This window comes from Sturnira hondurensis, unplaced genomic scaffold, assembly GCF_014824575.4.
Source record: "Sturnira hondurensis isolate 20B ecotype Veracruz unplaced genomic scaffold, ASM1482457v3 Scaffold0008196, whole genome shotgun sequence".
In the NCBI taxonomy this organism is placed as follows: domain Eukaryota; kingdom Metazoa; phylum Chordata; class Mammalia; order Chiroptera; family Phyllostomidae; genus Sturnira; species Sturnira hondurensis.
The window spans coordinates 24,438,631-24,463,608 of record NW_028080827.1 but is presented as its reverse complement, the minus strand read 5'-3'; positions in this window follow the sequence as shown (position 1 = coordinate 24,463,608).

Genomic DNA, 24,978 nt, shown 5'->3' with positions numbered 1-24,978 from the left:
CAGTGGTTGTGGAAGAGTGTAGTAGCTATTGAAATCAGCAAATCCAGGGCTTGCAAAGGAGGCAAAAACAATGCCTAGGATCTAAAGGCAGGAAGATTCATTTCTGAGAGTCACATCAGGAAGCAAACAGATAACTTGTTTAGTTTAGTGGTTTCAGAGCAAATGCCAGGATGACTGTACACAGACCCACATCACAAGAGGTAGGTTTGTGCATTCTTTCTCTGTTGCTGACCTTCTACCTCTCAGTAATAAGCTGTGAATATTTACTGAGATCTCCACTTATGTCACTTGCCTCACACACAGAGCGTAGCCTGTCTGCCTAAGGGCACCAGCACCTACCTCACTGCTGAGGACAGCTGTGCAACTCTGTTCTGCAGATTCTGTGCTTCGGGATCTGAGTGAGAGAGGTTCAAGTCTAGTGGCCAATGGGGCTTAGAGAGTCTGGTGCTAAACTCTAAGTGGTATTCTGCAGCAGCAAGAAAGGTGTTGGGTGAACAGCTACATCATTAGTGTACACGTTAGCTGAAACTGATTTGATGCTGGCTGCTGCCCCAATTCGAGGGTGTTCCTTTTTCCTAATTGAAGGTACCATATTAGAACACAGTGAACCTGCTGTCTTGGGTCTCTGACCAGAGCAAAGCCTCTAAAGCTTAAGGAAGCTGAGTGGACTGTCCGGGAGGGACAACTACAGAAGCTGCTCCTCCTAGCTCTAAAGGGAGAAGTGATGCTTAACTCACAGAGGCAGAGCCAGACACAGGGTCCCCACCCATGTGAGTCACCTGGGACTAAAGCAGAATACAGAGGAATAACAGTGGTGATGTCACAGGCAATATCAGAGTGTCACCATCTGGATTTCGGAAGTGGGGGCTGGGCCCTACCATATAAAAATCATCCCAACACACCCACAGCGCTGGAATAGAGTCAACTTTATCATTTTTATGGCTAATTGACTTTGCTTTTTCCTTCTCCCCTCCAACCAGTTTCAGAACATTCAGTCTATTAAGAGACACTATCATACTCTCTCCAATTCTTTCAGTCTCTTCTCAGGGCCTCTTACATCAAATACCTTGTATAATCACAAGTCAGGACTCATGAACAGGGTCAGAGATTTCAGCACTTCCTTGCCCCAGTACTTGGTAAGGAAGTTCCATCTTAAGCATCACTAGTATGTCTCTTGCTGCTGCGTCAACACACTTCTTTTCAATCTACTGTGGAGAAGCAAAATAACGAGGATCCATATTCTTCATGACACCTGAAAATGGTGAAATCACCTCTTAGCTTTCTCTCTTCCAAATAAATTTGATGAGAGACCATGCTCTTACCACTATATTCTATCTGGGTATTCTTTTATGGACTTTAACTCTTTGCATTATTTAAAACATGCCAAAGTCAGAACAGCCCATACTGCTCTCAAAAAGTCTTTGGCAACTCTTGGAAAAACAAAAAGTTTTTTTTCCCAATTGTGATGTACAGTTTCCATCATTTTTGATCTGGAAATGCACCACTGACTCACATTCAAACTGCATTAGGTCTCTTCTTGTCTTATATACTCACCCAATTCTTCCCTTAACAGCACTGACTACATTAGTTTTTGTTCCTAGATGCACTGATCTTGTCCCAAGCTTGTCCTCTGTCGGATAGTTGGCTTCCAAATCTCCCAAGTTTACTTACACTTGTTTGGCCATTGGAGGTTTCAGAAAGCTCAGCCAACTAAGAAGAGGTGCCTGCACATCATCTGACAATATGGAACAATCCTGGCCCCAAGAAGATTCTTGTAGCAAACCCGAATTCTCAAGTTCACCCCGAGCCTTGGATGACCGCCATTTGTTTCAGACTTCCTGCAGTGATGTACTCATCCGATATTAGTTCAGTCTTGGCCTTACCTCCCCTCAAAATGGTTTGAAATTCATTTTCAGCTGCCTTTGTTCTCCCAAATTATTTTATCTCTCATACAAACTGCCATATTTTTCTGCTTGTCTAGACACATTTTTTCCTTCATTCTATCATATGTACTTGCTCAATCCTTTTCTAACCATCATTAACTGCATCCTATTTCTGTCCCTATGTATAATGCCCGTACCTCAACTTTATCCTCTTTCAGATCATTGACTTCCCACATTTACCAAGTTTACTTACATTTTTCTTCCCCTTTCCCTGGAGGTTTTGGCAAGTAAAGACTGCCTGCAATAGTCCCAGTTTACATTTGTAGTTTCAGAATAATTATTATAGTGTTTTTCTTTCACTTTCAAAAGTAACTTAATTTGGAGAGTAAATGGTATGGTCCCCCTAGTGATAGGGCACACTGACTCTCTCCTACCCTTTCAGACTGACCCTAAACCAACCACATACCTGAGGGGAGCTTACAGTCTTCCAGAACTCGAGTTAGAGGCTACGATTCATCCTGCCTCCAGACCTAGCTTTGGTGGCCCAGAAGGGGTGCCGTGGCACTGCCTAGGACTTTCGGCTGGTGTTTCAAGGTATTGGAGCTCTGAGGGCTAGAGGGTGATTTTTTTAATTCTATGTATATATCAGGAAGTTTCAGTGTAGTGTAGCAATTAAAAACTGGAGTTTGGGAGCTGGACTGCTTAAGTTCAAAGCCCGATTCTGTCACTTTCACTTATATCATCTAATTGGGGCATATAAACCCATATCTATGTCCTTTATCAAGAGAGCTTCGAAATAGTATTTACACATGCACAGACCCAGCACTCACTAAAATGTGCAGATTTTCCACGACACGAAACTAATAATAAAGGTATGTTGTGGTGACTCAGCTCCGTGCCAGGCTGCTCATTCCACTCCAATTCATGGGACAGCAATCTTGCAAAGTCTCTCCCACACTACAACTTCCCTTCTCCAAGACAGACTCAACAACTGTTCCCTTCTTGATGCTCAAAAAGGGTTGAGTTATGTCATTCATTTAGTCATTCACAAAAGCACAGGTTCTCTCTTAGTGTTAGGGACTTAAGTTATTGAAAGTAGTTTACATCTAACCTCAAGTAGTTTCTTACTAAGCCAGGGATAATGGAAGTATGCACAAAAAAATTAAATGACATGCAAGCGATTGGACTCAGAAATGTTACAAAGACATATAGTGATTAAATGTCAAATGAGTAGGACCTCACATAAAATCTGTAGGAGACCATGGAGACATGAAGACACTGAGAGAATCAAGGTCTACAATGACATGGAAATGATGGGTTTGGGAAGAAAAAGATAACTGTTAGACATGCACTTTCACATTCAGACTAAATCTAGTACTTCGTGAGAGCTTCAACTTCAACTTCTAGCAGGTCAGATAGTTAGATGTCTACTTTGATATGTTTTAGTATCCAGGAGTGTGCAAGTGATCAGTGATCGTGTGGGTGTGCAGTTGCCAAACACACTGAGTGAGCACAACACCAGGGAGATGACCGAAACGTGACTTTGGATAAAAAGTTGCCAACTTTTCATTTTGCTAAGTGTATTAGAAAAAACAACACTTACAAGTATTTCATAAAAGGATATTTTGACACCAAAAAAAGTAAATTAGACATAGTCACACAAATGTAATATACCAGTATTAACTTTCCACTGCAGGCCAATATTCTAAATGTAATGAGAGTTAAAAAATAATACCTTATTTGCTTTATGTGCTAACATAGTATTAGTCATTGAAATAAAAAATCTATTTATGATTGTAAAACTTAAGTGTCTTATGAACTAATCATAATTATAATAGCTAATAATTTGTGTAAAAAACTAACAACTTTCCAATAAGTAACTAAATAATAGAGTTTGATAGCTAACAGCAATGTTAAGAGAAAGTACATTTCCTAGATAAATTAGAAAAAATATTTTTAAGCCCACACATATTATAAAAATGTAAATAATGATACAGAGAGAATAATAATATTAGGTTTATTGTAATTCTAATCTTTATATATTTGTTTACTATATTACTGCAGAAAACCTTTTTTTTAAATGAAATTCTGCTCTTCACAGAGAGTTAGGGGTATTGTTAAATGTGCCTCTTTTGCATCTCATATAGCCAATATTTAGACACGTAGAAACTACCAGAAACCTCAGTTTTAAGTTTGATGATTTAGGATCAGTAATGAACTCAGGGAGGTTTCTGCTTTAGCTGGTTTCTGAAGGGTTTCTGTATCAGAAAGAGTGGTCGCCACAGTGAATCTCACTGAAGAAATACTCACAGAATGGAAAAATCAAGTAAAGCATCCCATAATTGTCACTGTCCGTGGAACAAACTTCAGGAGCCATAAATGGCTTCAAAAATACAAGCACAAGATGTCGGGTTCCTCTGTCCATGTGTGTGCTCAGAAAGTATTACTATTTCTAGGACACAATAATGTAACAGAATACCTGATGATCAGCAGAAAGATAGTGATCCACTGTGGTCAGTCTTCTTTAGCCAAAGATAAAACTGATGCACAAGAGAGTTGAGAATTGCCAGGTACATATATGCAAGGTATACAAACAAGAAGGAATAGCAGCTAATAGAAGGGTTTTCTTTTTCTTTCTTTTTTTGGGGGGTTTGGTCTTTTTGTTTGTTTTTTAAAGATGCAGTGTGACAAAAGAGAAAATGTCTTCACCTTTTATTTTACAGATAGCAGCCCCAACACAGCAGGACTTACTGCCATGAAGGTGAGTTGTGGTAAGGAAGTGTGTGTGCTGAAACCTGCTGAGGAATTAGCAAATAAGAGGTTCTGGGACACAGCAGTAGGTCTGACACGGAACCTTCTCTAATGTGCCCAATATGTCAGGTCTTGCCTATACGAGAACAGAAATGCAGGAAAAATTCTGGTTGGTTTTGTTATCTGGAGACCTGAATACCTTGTCCCACAGACAAATTTTTATATCCAAATTGAAGGACAACTTTTTTCATAAGTGATGGTAGGAAGCAGCAAGTATAAGCAAAAATACTAGAAATACACAATTTAAGTGAGAATTAAAATTCTTAAATTAGCCTTTCGAAATAGAAAATAATGCATTAAAATGGGTTTTTTGGTCTATTTATTTATTTATTTATTTATTTTTAAAGATATTTTATTGATTACGCTATTATAGTTGTCCTCATTTTTTTCCACTTTTCCCTGCCCCCCTCCATGAAGCACCCTCCACTCCCTCAGGCAATCCCCATACCGTTGTTCATGTCCTTGGATCATGTGTACAAGTTCTTTGGCTACTCCATTTCCTATGCTATACTTTATATCCCATGCCTATTCTATAACTACCTATTTGTGCTTCTGAATCCCCTCACCTCTTCGCCCATTCCCCACACCCTGCGCCCTCTGTCAACCATCAAAATGACCTCCACACCCATGATTCTGTATCTCTTCTTCTAGTTTGCTTAGTTTGTTTTTTAAGAGTCAATTGTTGACAGATTTGTATTTTTTGGTATTTATTGTTCACAGTTTTAATCTTCTCCTTTTTCTTAAATAAGTCCCTTTAATGTTTTAATGCTAAGTTCCTTCAAATAGTATATCCTTCATTTTAATACTAAGTTTCTTGAGCATCCTTGTAACAAGTGTTTTGAACTCTGCATCTAATAGATTGCTTGTCTCCTTTTGTTTAGTTCTTTTTCTAGAGTTTTGATCTGTTCTTTCATTGGGCCATATTTCTTCGTCCCCTCATTTTAGCAGCCTCCCTGTGTTTGATTCTGTGTATTAGGTAGAGCTGCTTTGACTTCATGCCTTGGTAGTGTGGCCTAATGTAGTAGTTGTCCTTTAGGGTCCCTGGCAACACAATAATAAGTGTATACATTTAATAAAATATAGGAAAAAGGGGCACATTACAAGGTGACACACTTCAGGAAAGTTAAGGAGGAGACAAGCTAAGAAAGGGACAGTGGTTCAATGGATTAGGAGACATTGCTGGCCTTTGAAAAAACAATTTCATTAGGAATACTAGAGTGGCCAGATGAGTGACAGTTAAGGATAGTGTTTTCTGGAGAAATTTGAAGGCAAGGCAAAGAAAACATGAAGGATGATTCCTGTAGACATTACCAAGGGTTAAAAAAATCTTTATTACATGGGGAACCCATATGATTAGAAAGTAGATACAGGAGGAGAAATTGAAAATATATAGAAAGTAGGAAATGTAATTAATAAAGAAGATTCCAAAGGAGGTGAAAGAGAGATCAGGAACACCAGCCATCAGAAGATTAATAAAAAATGAACGTGAGGGAACTCAAGTCAGATGTTCTTGATTTTCCTGGTGAAGAATAGATGACAGTAAGAATGTAGTAGTCTCTTTGGGGACCTAAGGAAAAATGGAAAGTGTACTATGGGGAATATGAAACTAACCCTGGACCCCAGCTGAGATTCGATCACAGGTGCTTTTGTGAATCTGAGAACAACTTATAGTCATGATCCATTTCCTATAATGATTAGAGATGGAGCTTGAGAAGATCACAGTCTTGGAAGAGCCAGATCTCTAGATGAGGGAGTTTCACACTGAAGGATTCTGTCTGGCCAACCCAAGTGAGAAACAGTGAAGACACAGATGGGAAACAGGTTCAGCTCTAGGAACTGGAAGTTATAGTGAGGACATGGGGTGGCTTGGTGGTCAAGAGGATGAGTGACTCTCTCTGAATGTTCTTCTGATTCTGTAGGATCTGTACCTGTTTCCTATCTGTGTCTTTCCTGAAGGTGGCAGAGAGAGAAGGCAGCCAAGAATGAAGTCTTGAGCCCTGGCTGGTGTAGCTCAGTGGACTGAACTTGGGCCTGCGAATTATGCAATCACAGTTCGATTCCCAGTCAAGGCACATGCTTGGGTTGCAGGCCAGGTCCCAGCAGGAGACTCACGAGAGGCAACAATACATTGATATTTCTCTCCTTCTCTCTTTCCCTTCCTCTCTAAAGATAAATAAATAAAATCTTTAAAAAAAAGAATGAAGTCTTGAAATATGTGCAAAGGGGCAGGGAGAAGTGGTGCCAATAAAGAAGACCCAGAGAGAGAATCATCAGAGAGGTAGGAAAACAAAACATGACCATGTTATGAAGGTCAAAGAGAAAGAGAATTTCAAGAAAAAAGGAGAATTTGCAAAATGTATTTAGATATAATATGTAATACTAATATTAATCAGTATACAGTATATTGAGTTCTAGTTATGAGGCAAGCATGGTCCTAACAGGTTTATACACATTGACCTACTAAATTTTCTCAGCAATCCAGGGAGGCGAGTACTATTGTCATTGATACTTTATAGCTGAGGACAATGAGACATAGCTGTGTGAAATAACTTAGCCAAGGTCACACAGCATGAGCTAACCTTGACCCCAAACATCTTTCTACTTCGATTACTCAACATTATGCCTGAAGCAGTTTCCATATTATTATAATAATTTTGCAAATGCAGTATCATGTGGATGTGTTATCTTCATTATGTTTCTGGGAAAATACTGTAGAATTCAAGGAGGACTGAGACCAGACAGTTGGTATGGGGTTTGTCATTAAGAGATTAGGAACTGATGACAAAGCAGAGAAGTGGGGTGCACAGAGCACATTCCTGGGAGACAAGGCCTAGAGGATGAAAAAAAAAGGAGGTGTACAGTTTGGCACTAGGATCGTGAGGATTGGTGTTTAGCACATGTGGATTCAAAGCCAGGCTGAGTCACGCAGTTGTGTGATCTTGGACAAGTTATTACATATTAACTGTTTTATTTTCCTGAGATGTAAAGTGATCAGAATAACAATACCAATGCCATAAGGATGTTCTGAGAGTTAAGCAACACAATTTCTGTAAATATTTTTGCTTAGTGCTTGGCTCACAATACACATTTTAAAATGATTTTATTAGGCAAATCGCATAGACAACATGATTCACTGTAATCTGTTGAGTTTATTTTTAAAATTCTCTCCTACCTGGGCATTTGTGACATAGCCTTGCTATGATGGTCCTCTTACTACCTCTCTGTGCTCTGAATTGATGGAGCCCGTGTCAGAGCGCTCCCATACCAGGTGAGGCAAAAGTAGGTTTGCAATATTTCATATGAAAAATAATGCAATAATTAATAAATTATAATACAAGAATAAACTCAGTGTTTCACATACTTATAACTATAAACCTACTTTGCCCCACCCTGTATATGTTTTTTCCCCCTCAGGCAAAACACTGTGAGACAGGTATAGCAAATCCTATTGCCTACTTTACATAAGGAATGTTGCATCCCAATTAAACAAATATTCTTGTTTATAGGGAACTATCATTAAGTACCATAAACAGATAATCATTTTTTAAATAATTAACCTTTAATAGAACACACTGACTAAAACTGCTCCTCATAATCGCTCTTCAGCGATTCAAAAAGTCAACTTAAAATTTTTACTGTTGTCATTATCTAGGCATCATCAGTGTGAATGTTTATTTTCATCTCCCTGTAGATGTGCAGAGTACCAGTTACACTCCTTGTAACAGAGAACAGCTGCCCTCTAAAATACAAATATGTATAATAAACATTTACATGTATATTGTGTTCAAAAAGATCAAGTCCCTAGAACACTGAAAGTACAGTAGAGAAATCAACTATAGAGATCAAGGAAACACCTGTAGTTATCAATAACCTTTGGAAATAAGCATCAAACTTCTATGTTGTTCCTGCACATCAGGGAAGCCTGAGTGTATGAGCTCCACTACGCATGGGGAGAACAAAGGATGGCCTAGAAATTAAGCACACCTGTTATGCTCATTGGCCATCAGAATCTAGCTTGTCGAATTGGAGGCTATGTTTTAGATAAACTCCATTAAAAAGAAATCCTTATTAAGGATCTAAACACAGGACCAAATTCTGTGCTCAGATTCTTAAGCAAAACTGGGTCAGAAATCAATCTAGGCACTGTTAGAGAGGATTTGAGGATTGAATCAGAGAATAGGATTTGGCTCCTAGGACACAAACCACAGCTACTAATCCCGGAGAAAGGATTTGCCCGATTAAAGGATTATAAATTTTTGAAAAGCATATTCTGTTGATAATACTTTTCATTTCCTACAAATAAAATTACTGAGGGATATTTTCATTGTGAATAGAACTAGACAATGTCTTCAGTGTTGTTTTCATTTCCTTTGTACATAAAGGTACCAAATTTCAAAATCAGCAGATTGAAGTTTCATGGCCCCAAATGGCTATACATCCGAGGATTCAAGCCAATAAATTTGAAACAAATCCTACCAGCAAGCCAAAAGACAATTACATGTAAAAGAAAGCCTTGGATTTCTGACACTGGCATTTATGAGGGTAAATATACATGTAGTTTTATGTGATAGTGAAGGACAAGCCCAACAGTCTTACCTGGTGGGCTTCATCGCATCCTGGCCACTTCCCACTCTGGACCCATTTTACTCTAGTGGAACAAATGGCCATAAATAACACTGAAAGAATGTTTTAGTAATACAAAAATCCATTGGCTCTTGAACTTCCTTAAAGGAACTGGCTCTCCCAAAGCTATTTGTAAGACACAAAAGAGAAAAAGCAAGCAAGACAAACACTTGAGGTCATATAAATAACACTTCAGTCTCCAACGTTCCCAGTGCCTCCCTCTGTGCACAGACCTCACTTTGAAGTTCCCACCAGCCCTGGGCCTAGAAAATCCACTCACTAGAGACCATGTCTAATTCTTTGTTCCAAAAGGCACCTGGATGATTTTCTCCAGAGAAGTAGTCACCATCAGCATTATCATCATATTTTACTCACACCAGCTCAGCCTAGGACCATCCCCATAACGTGGCAATAAAGATTTGGCTCTGTGGGCTTTTTGTTATTCCGAATTTCCTGCTTTTGCTCAGACAAAAGGCCCATGATTTCTGAGAAAGAAAAGGCGGGGTGGGGGTGGGAAAGGGGACTGCCACAAGTCACGGCATAATGTTATTAGTCTGAATTCTCCCATGACGGAGCCCTAGCTGGGAGAGACAATTACACGTGACAGGATGATAACCTCACAAGGCAATAACCTTCTGAGAGATCCTTTGCCACTATGTACAGGTTATTAATTTGATTATCTTACAGGGAAGGGGCTAGACTTCTGCCTCGCTCTCAGTGCCTAGTCAGTCCTTTCAAGGTTTGCCCATCTCTAATGAACTGGGTCTTTTCGGCAATCATCTAACCACATGATTTCCTTAATTCTTAGCCAGTTGCATAACAGCAAAGATAAATGTGGCTTTTCCCAGCTACTTCTGAAATAAGGTTAAGACTGAATTAAGACTGAATTAATACCTGCTAAAATACACACTGTGTGTCTTATATTGAGGATACAAGAGTGGTGGAGAGAATAATGAACTCCTAGAACCCAAAATCCCCAAATGAAACTTCATCAAATTCATTCAGTTTTGCAGCAGCTAAAAAATTCAAAACTTCTCAAAATAGACTTAGTCATAAAAGGGATCTTTTGGGGATCTTTAAATCCCATCACTTGTTCCATGAAACATGACAACTATGTTATTTATTAAAACAAAGATTGAAATACGTTGGAATATCTTCAGTCTATCAGTTTGCGTTCCCTGTAATCTCTCATTTGTATGAGAGACATAATGGGTGATAGGAGAGCTTGGGAGTCTAAGAACAGTAAAGATTTAATAACTGCAAAGGAAAAAAACATGTTACTTGAAGTTGCACAGAAAAGTGGGAGCTTCATACTGAGAATCCTGACCTAACAGAAAAAGAAGTTCTCTACTTGTTAAATTAACACTTTACCATGTACCATTAGCCCTTATTTGGGACACAGTTATATATTCTAGATGCCCTCAATTAAATGGCACCTGTATATAGAGCACTATAAACTAAAAATAAAAAACAAACAAAAAACTTTGACTTGTGTATCACAGGACCTTTTACTCTAATGAGGGGAGATCGTTTCCATGGACCAAAGAACACTCAAAATCTCACAGATTCCAAGTGAAAACACACACCCAAGGGGCAAAATCCCTGAAGGCTGAGTAGAAATTGATGGGAACAAATAAGATCAATCAGGAATTCATTTCCAGGGACACTTGAGGTTTTAGGCATATTTGAGAAGATAACACAGCAGGATGGGTAGGACAAGGGAAGATACTCCGTTGGGAATGAAGTTAAGACCCTGAAGCACATCCATTTCATCTCTTTGTTCTATCACCTCAGCCTTGACTGTAACCCAATCCCCTTCTCCTACGAAGTACAGGAGGAGTAGATACTGGTTTATTGGTTATGTTATAAAGATTCCATTGCTCGTCAGATACTGCAAAGTACTTTTTTTTCTTAGTGAGAAGAAATTCAAATCAGATCAGATTGTTCAAACTCAATTCACATTATTTTACACTGTAAGAAGATAGACATGGATTTGGGGGGAAAGTTTATCATTCACTTTCTTAGTATCTCATCTTTCATTGAGCAAGGGCCTCTGCCACTTACCATGATGAGTCTTTTTAATAAATTCTTTAACACATCAAAATACCCCACAAGGCAAACAAGTTCAGGTTGTTAATCCTGAAGACTTATCACTTTGGTTTTCTCAAAAAATTGCTTAAAATCTCCTCACTTTAACTATGGTATACAAATTCAGAATAAAATTTAATAAATTAAACTCACAGGTACCCACATTCACTTTGATGTTCCTGTTTATGAATCTAAGATAGAGACTAGTAATGACTCCCATGGGTTGGGCACTGTCCACACTCCAGGCCCTGGCCTAAGTCCTTTGCATTCATTAATTCATTTAATTCTACAGCAACACTAAACAGCATTTCCAAATTTCAAACAGATATTAATCTTTAGAAACTGGAAACAAATAGTGATTTTTTGTTTTGTTTTGTTTTAGTATGTTAGTAGTGTTTTTACAAAGAACCATACCCTATAGTTACTATTCAAAAACTGGAGAATGCCAACAAAAATTTATGGGACAAAGATAGAAAAAACTAACATGCAGATATCCTCGCAAAATATACAGCAGCATACAAAACTGTCAAAATTGCTAACCTCAGGATTTATTGTGCTTCTCAACATGTTACTTCTTAAAATATGACTCATAGAATTGAATAAATTATACTATACATACAACGCTTGTTGATATTTATTTTATTCACAAGAATGATTCACCGTTAGTCACAAAGAAGGCTGCAAACAAGCTCTTGAAACATGGCTCATTAAATTTCTATTGCTGTGTAACAAATTGCCACACACTTAACAGTTTAAGACAACACAAATTTATTATCTCACAATTTCTGTAGGTTGGGTCCACTGGGCTGAAATGTAAGCATCTACAGTTCTCATTGGGTGGCTCAGGGTCCTCTCTAGGCTCATTGGTTGCTGGAAGAATTATTTCCTTGTGGTCTGAGGACTGAAGTCTACATTTTCCTGGCAGCTTTTGGCTAGAAATGACTCTCAGCACCTAGAAGCCTCTTCAGTTTCTCACCTTGTCATTCCCGATGTCAACACAACCTGGTGTCGTTCCTTCCTCCAGGTCAGCTGGCGCATTTTCTCTCCCTTTCCCTTCTGAGACGAGCCAGAGAACAATCTCTAATGCGTATAGAATGCTTGCGGTTAGGTAATGTCCACTTGGATCAATAATCTCCCTATCTTAAAGTCAACACATTTGAGACCTTAATTACATCTCTAAAGTCCCCTTGCAACAGCACCTAGATGGTATTGGGTTGAATAATTGGGAGACTAGGTGCACATGAAAGTACTGAACTTGGGAGCCAAGTTGGAATTTTGCCTCCACACAGGACAAATAGCCACAAGCTACAGATGCTGCCCACCTATGTAATTTAAATGTTCTAGAAACCATATTAAAAATGCAAATAAATCAAGAAAAATACATTTTTACAAGATTGTTTCCAAATCAATTTATTAATTCTTTTTAAAAATTTTTAATTTAATTATTGTTCAAGTACAGTATTAATTCTTATTCTTACTATTCTGACAGCTACCATCATTAATACTTAAGAAAAAAATTAAAAAGCAAAAATAAACAAGTGGGACTATATCAAATGAAAAAGTTTCTGCACAGCAAAGGAAACCATCAACAAAATAAAAACACAACCTACTGAATGGGAGAAAATATCTGTATATCTGATAAGGCGATCATATCCAAAATATATAAAGAACTCATACAACTCAATAGCAAAACAAACAAACAATCTGATTAACAAATGGGCAGCTGTAGATCTGAACAGACATTTTTTTCTAAGGAAAACATGCATATTGCCAACAGGTATGTGAAAAGACACTTTATGTCATTCATCATCAGGAAAATGCAAATCAAAACCACAATAACAGCCCTGGCTGGTGTAGCTCAGTGGATTGAGCACAGGCCTGCGAACCAGAGGATCACGGTTCAATTCCCAGTCAGGGCACATGCCTGGGTTGCAGGCCGGTTCCTTGCAGGCCAACTCCCAGCAGGGGACGCCCAAAAGGCAACCATACATTGATGTTTCTCTCCCTCTCTCTCCTTCCCCTCTAAAGATAAATAAATAAATAAAATAAAAAACAAACATCAAAATTGGGGGGGGGGAAACAAAACCACAATAAGATATCACTTCACACTTGTTAGAATGGCCATTATCAAAAAGACTAGAAATTATAAGAGTTGGTAAGATTGTGGAGACAATGGAACCCTCGTGAATTGTTGGTGGGAATATAAATTGGTACAACCGCTATGGAAAACAATATGCAGGTTCCTCAAAAAGTTAAAAATATAACTCCCATGTGAGCCAGCAATGCCACTTCTGGGTATTTATCAGAAGAAAATAAAACACTAACTTGAAGAGATATATGCACCCTGGTATTTACTGAAGCATGATTTACAACAGCTGAAAAACAACCTAAGTGCCCACTGACTGATGAATAGCTAAAGAAAAAGTGACACATATTATTCAGTCAGAAAAATGAAAAAGAAATCTTGCTATTTGTGACAACACAGACCTCAAGGGCATTATGCTAAGTGAAATGTCAGACAGATAAAGGCAAATACCACATGATCTCTCTTATATGTGGAACCTAGATAAATAAATAAATGAACCAAGCTCATAGAGACAAAAGACAAGCAAATAAACAGGTAAAGTTTTTTTGTTTTTGTTTTGTTTTTAGTTACAATGAATTTTAAAAATTAAAAAATACTCATAGATCTTACTTAATTGAATAGATTCAAAATGAATCATCTCATTATGTAGTCAATGTGAGAATTATCGAGATATTTCACCTTCTTTTTACAACTGGGTCTTTAAAATCGGATACGTATTTTACGCTTACAGCCCATCTCAACTCGGACTAGCCTCATTTTAAGAACTCGATACCCACATGTGCTGTGTTGGACTGAGCAGGATTAGACTGCGGCTGCTTTTTCCCCACGTGGTCCTGTCCCGGTTCTGCAATGTCCACTGAACTCACTCTGCCTGTCAGCGGTTCCTGCTCTTGCTTTCAATATAACATCAGTTTCTATCTTAAAGCTTATGACACATTAATTATTAAGCTTTAATTCTCACAGGAGGACTACAATTGTCTTTGTCCAGTTTTCCTTATTTCTCAACTGATTTTTTGTAGGATACAAGATTCAAGAAAACATACACCTCCTGTCCAATTCTAGGAAGAAATTTCCACATGGAAGCACTACTATGAGATCTCTGACTGAAAGAAAACTGAGGCTCAAAGTAGTTAACTTATTGCCCCAAATCATTAGCATGACTGTCTGATCAGCCCCTTGGCTACGATATTGTATTGTCAACGCTTGTGTAACCCCAATGAGCCATCCTTCCTCTTCACTCCCCATTCCCACTAAGTTGGAGGTTAATTCTACTCTAAGACCTTAATCAGAGGAATACTTGGGAGCAGCATTTCACACTTCAGCTAAATCCTTGGTGCTGCAAAAGGATGTACAAGGGCTAAATTTGGAGGTGAGGGCTGGAAATGACAGAACTTTGCTCTGCTGAAGAACACAGACATAAACCTGTACATTTAATTGTCAGTTGACTTCTCAACAAGGGTCTCAAGAAAATTTAGTGGGAAAAGAATAACTTTTTTCACAAACAGAGCTAAAACAACTGAGTATCCACATGCAAAAGAATAAAGTTAGGCCCCTACCTCATACAATGTACAAAATTAATCAAAGGCTCAAATAAAAGAGCTAAAACTATAAAATGCTTAAAGAAATATAGGCACACATCTTTATAAACTTGGATGAGGTAGTGGTTTCTCAGACAACAGTGAAAGCAAAGCAACCAAAGGAAAAACCAATAACTTGGGCTTCAACAAAAGTAAACTTGTTTGCACTTCAAAGGGCACCACCAAAAAGGTAAAATGGCAATCAGTAAAGTGGAAAAAAGTATTTGCAAATCATATTTCTGATAAAGGTCTAATATGCAGAATGTATAAGAACTACTACAACTTGACAATAAAAAGAACAAATAACTCACTTTTTAAAATGGGTAATAGAATTAAAGAGACATTTCTTCAAAGAAGATACACACGTACCCGTAAGCATGTGAAAACATACCCTACATATCATTAGCCACTAAAGAAATGGAAGTCAAACCACAGTGCAATTCCATTTTACACGTATTAGGATGGCTGTAATAATATAAATAATGTGTGGCGATGACGTGGAAAACTTGGAACACTTACACATTGATGGTGGGAATATAAAATGGTATAGCCATGTCAGACAACAGTTGAGCAATTTCTCAAAAAGTTAAGCATTGATTTACCACTTGACCTAAAAATTCTACTCCTAGGTACACACCCAAGAGAATGGAAAATATATGTCTGTACAAAACTTTTACACAAATGTTCATAGCAGTATTATTCACAAACCGATGTGCAACAACTTGTGAATGCATAAACAAATGAGGTGTATCCACACAATGGAATATTATTTAGTCAAAGAAGAAAAAGAAGTCCTGACACATGCTATAACATGAATGGCCCTTGGAAAGATAATGCTAAGTGAAAGAAGCCAGACCCCAAAGACTATACATTATTGTATAATTGCATTTATATGAAACACCCAAAATAGGTAATCCATAAAGACAAAAAGTAAATTAATGATTACCAGGGGCTGGATGGGGTAGGGACAGTAGAGGAATGAGAATTGCAAATAGGTATAAGGTTTCCTTTTGGGGTTACTAAAGTATGATGAAATTAGGGATGGCGATAGTTATACAACTTTGTGAATGTATTAAAAAAACACTCACTTGTTCACTTTAAAATGATGGATTTTTTTGGTATGTACATTGTGTCTTAACTTAAAAACAACAGAAAACATGGAAGAGCTTGGCTTTTGTTTCTGAGAGGATGGAGACAGAAAAGGAAGCAGGAGCAGGAAGAGAAAGAAAGACCTACTGGGGCAACGTGATTGAAGACTGAGCCTTACTGGCTGAAATGGGCAAAGGTAATTTTTAAATTTTGCTGTCTAATATTCATTGTTACAATGTTGCAATAGTAAATCCTCTCTATCTTACCAAAACCTCTTTGAAGTCTGATAAACAAATAAAGACTTTATATAAATGGTTTTGTTTCATTTTGTTGGTTGCTTGTTTGCTTGTTTTTTCTCTTAATGTAAGAGGGTAGAATTAAGTAAAATCTTTAAGTCCCAAGTATACATCATTGCACCATGGACCATGAATATTTGTGAAGGATGATATGACCATCCACACATAGAACTAATATGGGAGCAGCTGGCACTTGGAGCCAGAGATTGGCATGGAAATATGAGCCCGTGAAAATTTGGAAAAGGTGCTCAACTTCCCACAAACATGGAATGAAGTTTCTAGTTAATATTATTTGTCCTTGTTTTAATGTTTGATACCTTTATTTTTCAACTTGTATAAGTAAGTATCCAATAATTTAATATTGTTCCATAATGTTATATAATCTTGTGGTCAAATCCATTTAACAAACTTCCCAGGGTTTGATTTTTTTTCTTATGTGTATTTATTTTTTATTGTTGTTTAAATACAGTTGTCTCCATTTTCCTCCCACCACTCTCCCCTGCCCCACCCACTCCCATCTCACAGCCTTAATCCTACCTGCCTTTGGCTTTGTCCCTGGGCCCTTTATACAATGTTCCTTGACAACCCTTCCCCTCCTTTCAAGTCATGAGGGCAAGAGTGGCTCCCAAGGGCATGTGAGTAATTACTTTAGTTTAAGAAAGATTATTATTATTTCTTTCATATGAGATTTAGACCGGGTCTGCCCTCTAGGGTAGACCTGGTCTACCAGGGCTGTGTATATTTCAAATCCCTAAGCTGTTTTCCACTCCAGTACATTTAGAAATGATTTATTTTTTTAAAGATTTTTTATTTATTTATTTTTAGAGGTGAAAGGAAGGAGAGAGAAATATCAATGTATGGTTGCCTCTGGTGTGTCCCCTGCCTGGAACTGGCCTGCAACCTAGGCATGTGCCCTGACTGGGAATCCAACCCCGATCGTGTGGTTCGTAGGCCCTTGCTCAATCCACTGAGCTAGACCAGCCAGGGCTAGAAATGATTTAGAATAATGTAATTTGCCAAATGAAGAAGGATAACTTCTTGTTTATAAGGTTTTCTTTCCTGCTTTGGGAACTCCCCTCTATCTGCAGAATGGTATGCCACAAACAGCCTTGTTCCTGTAACCAAACACTCTCAAATAAACCAAATCCAAAAGAAACCAATATAAAGTCTTTATCCCTGTCCATGTATACACATACAAACCACAAAGAATGTCTACGGTGGTCAAGAACATGGCTCCCAGGTCAAAAAGGCCTTGTTCCATCTAGAATGTGAACTCTGCGAGGGCAGGGGCTGCGCCTTATTCATCACTATCTGCCCAACACCGAGAATAATGCCTTACTACAAATTAGATGTTTAATGAGTGAAATATCCACTCTGCCACCCTGACTCGACTAACTGAAGCTCCATTTCTCCACCTGCAGAATGCAGATAACTGCGCCCCTCTCCCAGGACAGTCTGCAGTGCGGTGTGTGCAGTGAGCCTAGCAGGAGCACTGGCCACCGCGCTAGTTTTCTCCATGGCGCCTCTCATTGCTATTTTCATAGCAAACTGTCTTTGTAACATTTCTTGATATGCATTCTGAGTTCTTTAAAGAGTGAATGGTTTGTCACATAAATCAGACTATCAGAGCATCACAAAGTAATTTCAGTTCAAGTCAAAGGCCAGCCTAACTAATTCTGCATAATAGTTTTTAATGAGGGAGCCGCTTTCACACATGAGGGGTTTGAGACTGAAGGGGCAAAAATGACATTTCTGTCTGATCTCATGTAGGCCCTAAGAAAGCACTTCAGGGAGAAAAAAAGTATTGTCATCTTTTTTCACCTCCTGCTACTACCATGGCTTCTAAAGCACCCACCAGACCCTGTTTCCATCTTTATGACTTTAGAAACCTCAACGGAAATCATGAGTATTAATGGGAAATCTATGAATGGAAGAATCTCACTGCTTTAATTCATACCACAGAATGTCTTACTATTCAGTTTTGCAAATTAGCAAGTGAACAAACCAATTTAAAGAAATAAGGACAATGCCACATAAAACACACTCCTCTTATTTATCTTGACAAGGCATGGTTCCATTTTAATGATTTATGTTAATGTTTTATTGTACAGTGGTTATGCCCTGAAGTACATTTTATAAGACTAATGAACTCTTAGTAATCCCAGACGTCTTCTCCAGTATTCTCTTATTATGGCTTTGCTGAGAACTCGTGTGGGGGAGACCACCAACCATCATGTGAGTGAGGAAGTTTATGAATTAGTGAAATGAAAATCAGTCAAGTTCTACAGTAGTGAGGGTCTATAGACATCTCCAGTGGGATTCTGTGTTTTCACACGAAAATGTCTATTGGTCTTCATTACAATGAGAGATGAGCAAACTCTTGTATTTAGGGTTCATCAAACATCAAACCAGTTTTTTCAAATGTTTTGGGTTTGCCAAAATCCAAAACACGTTTTGCCCTGAGCATTTTTCCCTTCGTTTTTCAAACCCCTGTGTATTTTAAGGAAAATTTAATCCTTATGTTTCTGACTCATTTACACTTAACAAGTGAACATATTGTTTCATAAGACTTATTTGAAGTCTATGAAGTCTTGTAAGTCTTCTAAAACCCTTTTTCCATGGTGGCAGAGAGCTGTGTGTTGCAAAGTCATACATGTGAACGTGAATCCCCAGTGAGTGGAATTGGTTTGAAACTCAAGATCTGATAAGACACAATGTTGAATTGAGTTAAAGGTGGTATAACCCATCTTCTCTCCCATAATTACTATCCAATTCTTTGGTGCACAGTTTTTAACGATGAAATCACTGAGGCCACAGAACAGCCATTCTTGACATTCCTGTGATATATACCATAAGTTGGATTTCCACTGAGGAGGAAGGAGCTGAGGTCATTTACTGTCTGTGGCCAGTGGAGTATAATTTAAGTTCTAAACTTTCTAGCTTCTAGTTACATCTGACCCTCCATGGAACTCACTGTCTCCGAGTGCTCGAATTAAAACATCCCTCAGCAGTCCTCATCCTTATCCTCTTCAACCTCCCCTAGCCTCACAAAAGTCTGTATAAAGTGTGGGAAAGCCCATGCACATTCTACCAGATCTAGGTTCAAGTCTCAGAGCAACCACTTTTTGGAAGGCATGTGAAGTGAGGTAGGGCTATCTGGACAAAGAATCTTTCTTACCCTAGAGATCTGGAAAATGATAATAAAAAGAGTAACCAGTGCCACAGTTTTAATCCAGATATTTTGGCACTATTGGGGGTGAGAGAATGCCAAATCTTCAATTCTTTTCCCATTCTTACTTCTAGCCCTCTCATATAACCTCTATCTGTAAGCAGCTACTTCCACTGCAGTGGGGTTCCAGATGACTCTAGAAAGTTGGTATAGATAGGGCTCTTGGAGCCATCTCCAGATTCTTCCTGGAGCAGATATAAACCATGAGCTTCCTGGTGTTCCCTGGTGCCAGAAATGATCTGGAGTGGTTAGTGGCAGAGCACGAGGATTTCGGAGTTAATCGAATCTAGGCCTATTCTTGCCTCTGCCACTTTTCAGTTGCTTGAATCTTAGGAAGTTAACTATATCTCTGAGCCCTATTTTCTAATTAAAAAAGGAGATTAAGAAATATCCTTATCTCATCAAGTGATTACACAAATTAAGTGAGATTGCACAGATTACAAGCACAATGAGTGGGAGTTGTAATGGTTGCTATTACATTGCTGTTTTTGTTTTCAAACCAGCTCCTACAGGATTGCTGGTATCTGGAGTCCTTCTCTTCACTATTTACAACCTCTCTCCCCATCCCAATATTTGGATGGGCTTGAGTATCCAAGAACAGTATTTTACTCTATTTTTCATCACTTATCAGATCTCTTCAGGGTGTCAACTTAGATAAAGGTACCTCCCTCCTGCCTGCCCACGTGATCCATCCAGAGCAGGCAGACACAATCTTTAACCCAGCCTTTAGGCAGTGGTCTTCAGTGTTATGTCTTCCCAGGCACAACAGGTTGAATTCAAATATATTTGCCTTTCCTTTGAGATTGTCCTCAACTTGTCTCCTTATCAATAGATTTCTCCTCCCTATTCACTCGTCTGAAAGAAACACATGTATTGAAGGCCTTCCTTCTGCCTTTATGCCTTTCTATATCATTTCCTTCTGTTGTTTATGGAGTGGTCTTATATCCTTCAAGAGGTCTTCTCAGTTCAACTCATATCTTGTTCTCAAAACCAATCTACCTTCCTCCACAGATTAATAACTGACACTATCACCTTCCCAGACACTGAAGCCAAAAACTCTGGAGTCCCTTTGTTTCTCCCTTTGCATAATCCCCTGCATCTAATCACACTGTTGATTTCATTTCAATGACAAATGTGTTTATGCATCCTCTTCTCTCCGTGGTCACCACTAACATTCCAAGCTAATCCACTATTTCCTGAGGTCTGCATAACTGTGACACTTTTTAGTCTGATCTTGTTTCTACTCTTCCTCTCCTACAATCCATTCTCCACGCAGTAGACAGAACCATCTTCTTCAAATGAACATCTAATCATGTCATCTTTTTTGCCTGAAGCCTTGTTGCAGCTTTCCAGTGTTTTTAGGATCCTGCAAAGCCATGTATTCTACCATATCTTGTTTCACTCTCCCTCAAACTCACCATGTGCCACACATACTAACCTTTCAACTCTTCAGGAGTGCTGATCTTCTTTTTACATGGGGGTCTTGTCTCTGCTGATCATAAGGCTCTCCCATTCTCCTTTAAACAGGTCAATCCCTACTTTTTCTTCTCATCAATGCTGAAACCTCACTTCTCTGGGAAGTCTTTCTAACATGCACCCACACAACACCTAGACTTCTCTGTGACACTTATCACATAAATCACTGAATAATTTGGGGAAGACTTTTGTTTACTAGCTCCCAGTTGTGTTGTAAGCCTAAACTCCAGGAGAGACTATGCCTCTTCACTGCTGAATCTCCACTACTGGCAAGAATGCCTCAGCCTGGTTTGTTCTTAATAAAAATATCTTGAATGAATTAACCCCACCTAATTCTATGCCCTCTTGCCCCACATCACTTCCCACATGCGTTTCAGTTTGCACAGCTGAAATTTGTACTAGTCTAAAAGCCCTTTCATGGTCGTAGGCAAGGTACTTGACCTGGTTTGGGATTAGATTGTAAGCTGTATAAGAAAAAAAGCCACATATTCTCTTTCTTTTGTTCTCACTATATATTTCCTACTTCTAATACCATGAAATCATATTTGCTAGTGTTTACTACCTGGCTGATAATCCACACTCTTCCTGGACAACTGTTTGCTTATCTTCAGGATTCATCCTATCTATAATATTCAGTTCTTGATATAATTATGGTTACATATAGTTGGTAGATTCATATATATATATATATATACACACACACACATATATATAGAGAGAGAGAGATACATGGTTGATAGATTCTTTAAGAAATAAGTGGCAATATGAAATCAATGTTGTTATAGTTCAATAACTATTTTAAGTTTTTAATAAATTATTGGCTTAATGTAAAGTAACTTCATGCCTTTGATTACTCATATTAATTCTAAGGTATAACCCAAGAATCTAAAAAACAAAAACATTTGAAATACATTCTTTAAATTCATCAACTGATTGGAAGACAGTCACCCACATTAGGGAGGACAATCGAGTTTTCTTAGTTTCACATTAATGTCATCCAGAAACTCCCTCACAGACACACCCAGAATAATGTTTGACCAAATACCTGGGCACCCCAGGGCACAGTCAAGTTGACAATAAGATTAACTATCACATCTTGGTCTTCCTACCTCCTTCTGTTTTTTCATTTCTAATATTTTTTAAAGATTAATGTCTTCTCTTAACCCTGAGACAGGATTGAATCCCCTTCTCTTCTTTCCCATCGTCCTCTGTCCTTTCTTATTCTTAAAATTCATCATTCTTATAATTAATCACATGTTTATTATCAGTAATTCCCCTAGCTTGTAGTGTGGGGGCTGTATTACACTTGTGTTCTACCATGGTTCTAGGTGGCAACACTGTACCTAAACCAAAGGAAGCGCTTGATAAGCATTTGTTGAACTGAATCAATTAAGTTCAAGTTCCTCAGTTTAATGGCCTTTAAGCAATTATTTTCCAGGTCTGCATCCATGCTGCACTGTATACATGTAAATGATGACAGTCTTCTTCCCATCTGTTTTCTACTGAGCAAGGTACCATGACTAAAATTTTTCTCAAGTTTGGGTTTAGTAGAAATGAATACTAAGTCAAGCAACCAAAATTCTGGATCTGTGGCTCATTCTTCCAACACAACTGTTGGTTTCAGCAGCATATGACCCAGCAGCCTGCCATTGTCTGCTCATACACCCTCAAAACACAATTAGGTGATTATGATTACAATTATTTGGCAGGCCAGCTTTGCATATCCAGATGAACTGTAATATCAAATGCAGACAAAAACAAAAATAAAGAAAAACAAAACCAAAAAAAGTCCTGATGTAATGCTGAGATAAAATATAATGTAGGGTCTTTCCTTTCTAAAAACAATTGTAAATTTTCTCCAGTCTTAATATATTTAAACCATAGCTGTGTTTTCATTTTTACTGAAATAAAATCCTAGTAGTGGCATAATTTACATTCATCTTTAAAATGAAAAACTAAGATGGCAGCATAGACAAACATGGCTTGCCTCCTCGCACAACCACGTCAAAATTATGACTAAAATATAGAACAATCATCACTCACAACTCTCAGAAATCAAGTTGAATGGAAGTATGACAACTACAGAATTAAAAAAACACCTTCATTCAGACTGGTAAGGGGGAGCAAAGGTGCAGAATAGGCTGGTCTCACATCCACAGGTGGTGAATAAAAATTCGGGAGGGAAATCTCGAGGACCAGGAGTCCCAGCCACACACAAAGCCCTTCAGCATAGTGTTCCCGTGCCAGGAAGGTAAGTCCTCACAACTTCTGGCTGCAAAAACTAATGGGGACTCAGTTAGTGGAAGAAAATTCTGGATTCCCAAGAGTTTTCCTTAAAGAACCCACACACAGACTTACTCAGATTCACTCTCTCAGAGCTCCAATAGCAGGGTAGCACCTTGAAAGGCACCAGTAGCATACAGGGAGGAACTTAAGTGTCTGGCATCAGGGGAGAGCTGAGGACAGTTTTTTCTCAGACAGAAATGTGGGCAGAGGCTATTGTCCCTTTTTGAGCCATCCCCCAACAAAGCCACAGAGGCGGCAGGTTGGCACCATATCTAAGACTCCATCAGCCTGGCTAACACCGTTTTCCCTGCCCTGAAGATCCCTTGAGGTGCTGTCCCACCCAACTTACAGGCCCATCCAAAATGTTAACCATGACTTTTCCATATGAATGGCTGGTCTTGGTCATACATCACAACTTCCTAAATCATATCAAATAAGCAACAGCTGGCCTCAGTGAACCCCCAGCCTCCATACCTCTTGCTAAGTGGCCCCAGGCCTGGCACTAACAGCAGCCAGCCTAGATTCACAGTTTGGCTTCAGCTGGGAGCACCAGTAGCAGACATCTCAGACTGCTTTACAACTTGTGCAGGGTGGCCCCAGGCAGAACACAGGTAGGGGCTGCCTTTGGCCTGTACTTCCCAGGAAATCTCAAATCCTACACACCCAGTGGACAACTGAAGACCACATCAGAGCACCACCACCCTACCTTGCACAGCTGATCCTCCACAGAGGGCAGAGTTTGGTAAGTGGTCACAACCAGTCCTTGCAACTGACTAGCCTGGGTAAATCCTTCCCATTGACCTGCCAATAGCAATCAAGGCTCAACTACAAGAGGAGGGTGTACTCAGCACACACAGAGGGCGCACTTCATGTACTCCACTTGGGTGATAGGGGAGGCTGTGCCACTGGACCCTGAAGGACAACCACTACATTCAGCCACACTATCAAGACACAATTATAGCAGCTCTACCTAATACATAAAAAGAAATACAGAGAGTTCGCCAAAGTGAGGAGACAAAGAAATATGATCCAAGTGAAAGAACAGATCAAAACTCCAGAAAAAGAGCTAAACAAAATGGATACAAGCAATCTATCAGATATAGAGTTCAAAACACGGATGATAAGGATGCTCAAAGAACTTAGTGAGGACATCAACAGCATTAAAAAGATACAGTCAGAAATGAAGAATACACTAATTGAAATAAAGAACAATTTACATGGAAACAACAGTAAACTGGGTAAAGCTGAGAATCAAATCAATGATTTGGAACATAAGGAAGCAAAAAACAACCAATCAGAACAAGAATAAAACAGAATCCCCCCAAATGATAGTGTAAGCAGCTTATGGGACAACTTTAAGTATTTCAACATCAGAATTATAGGGGTGCCAGAGGGAGAAGAGAAAGAGGAAGAAATTGGAACTCTATTTCAAAAAATAATGAAAGAAAACTTCTCTAATTTGGTGAAGGAAATAGGCATGCAAGTTCAGGAAGCACAGAGAGTCCCACACAAGACGGATGCAAAGAGGCTCACT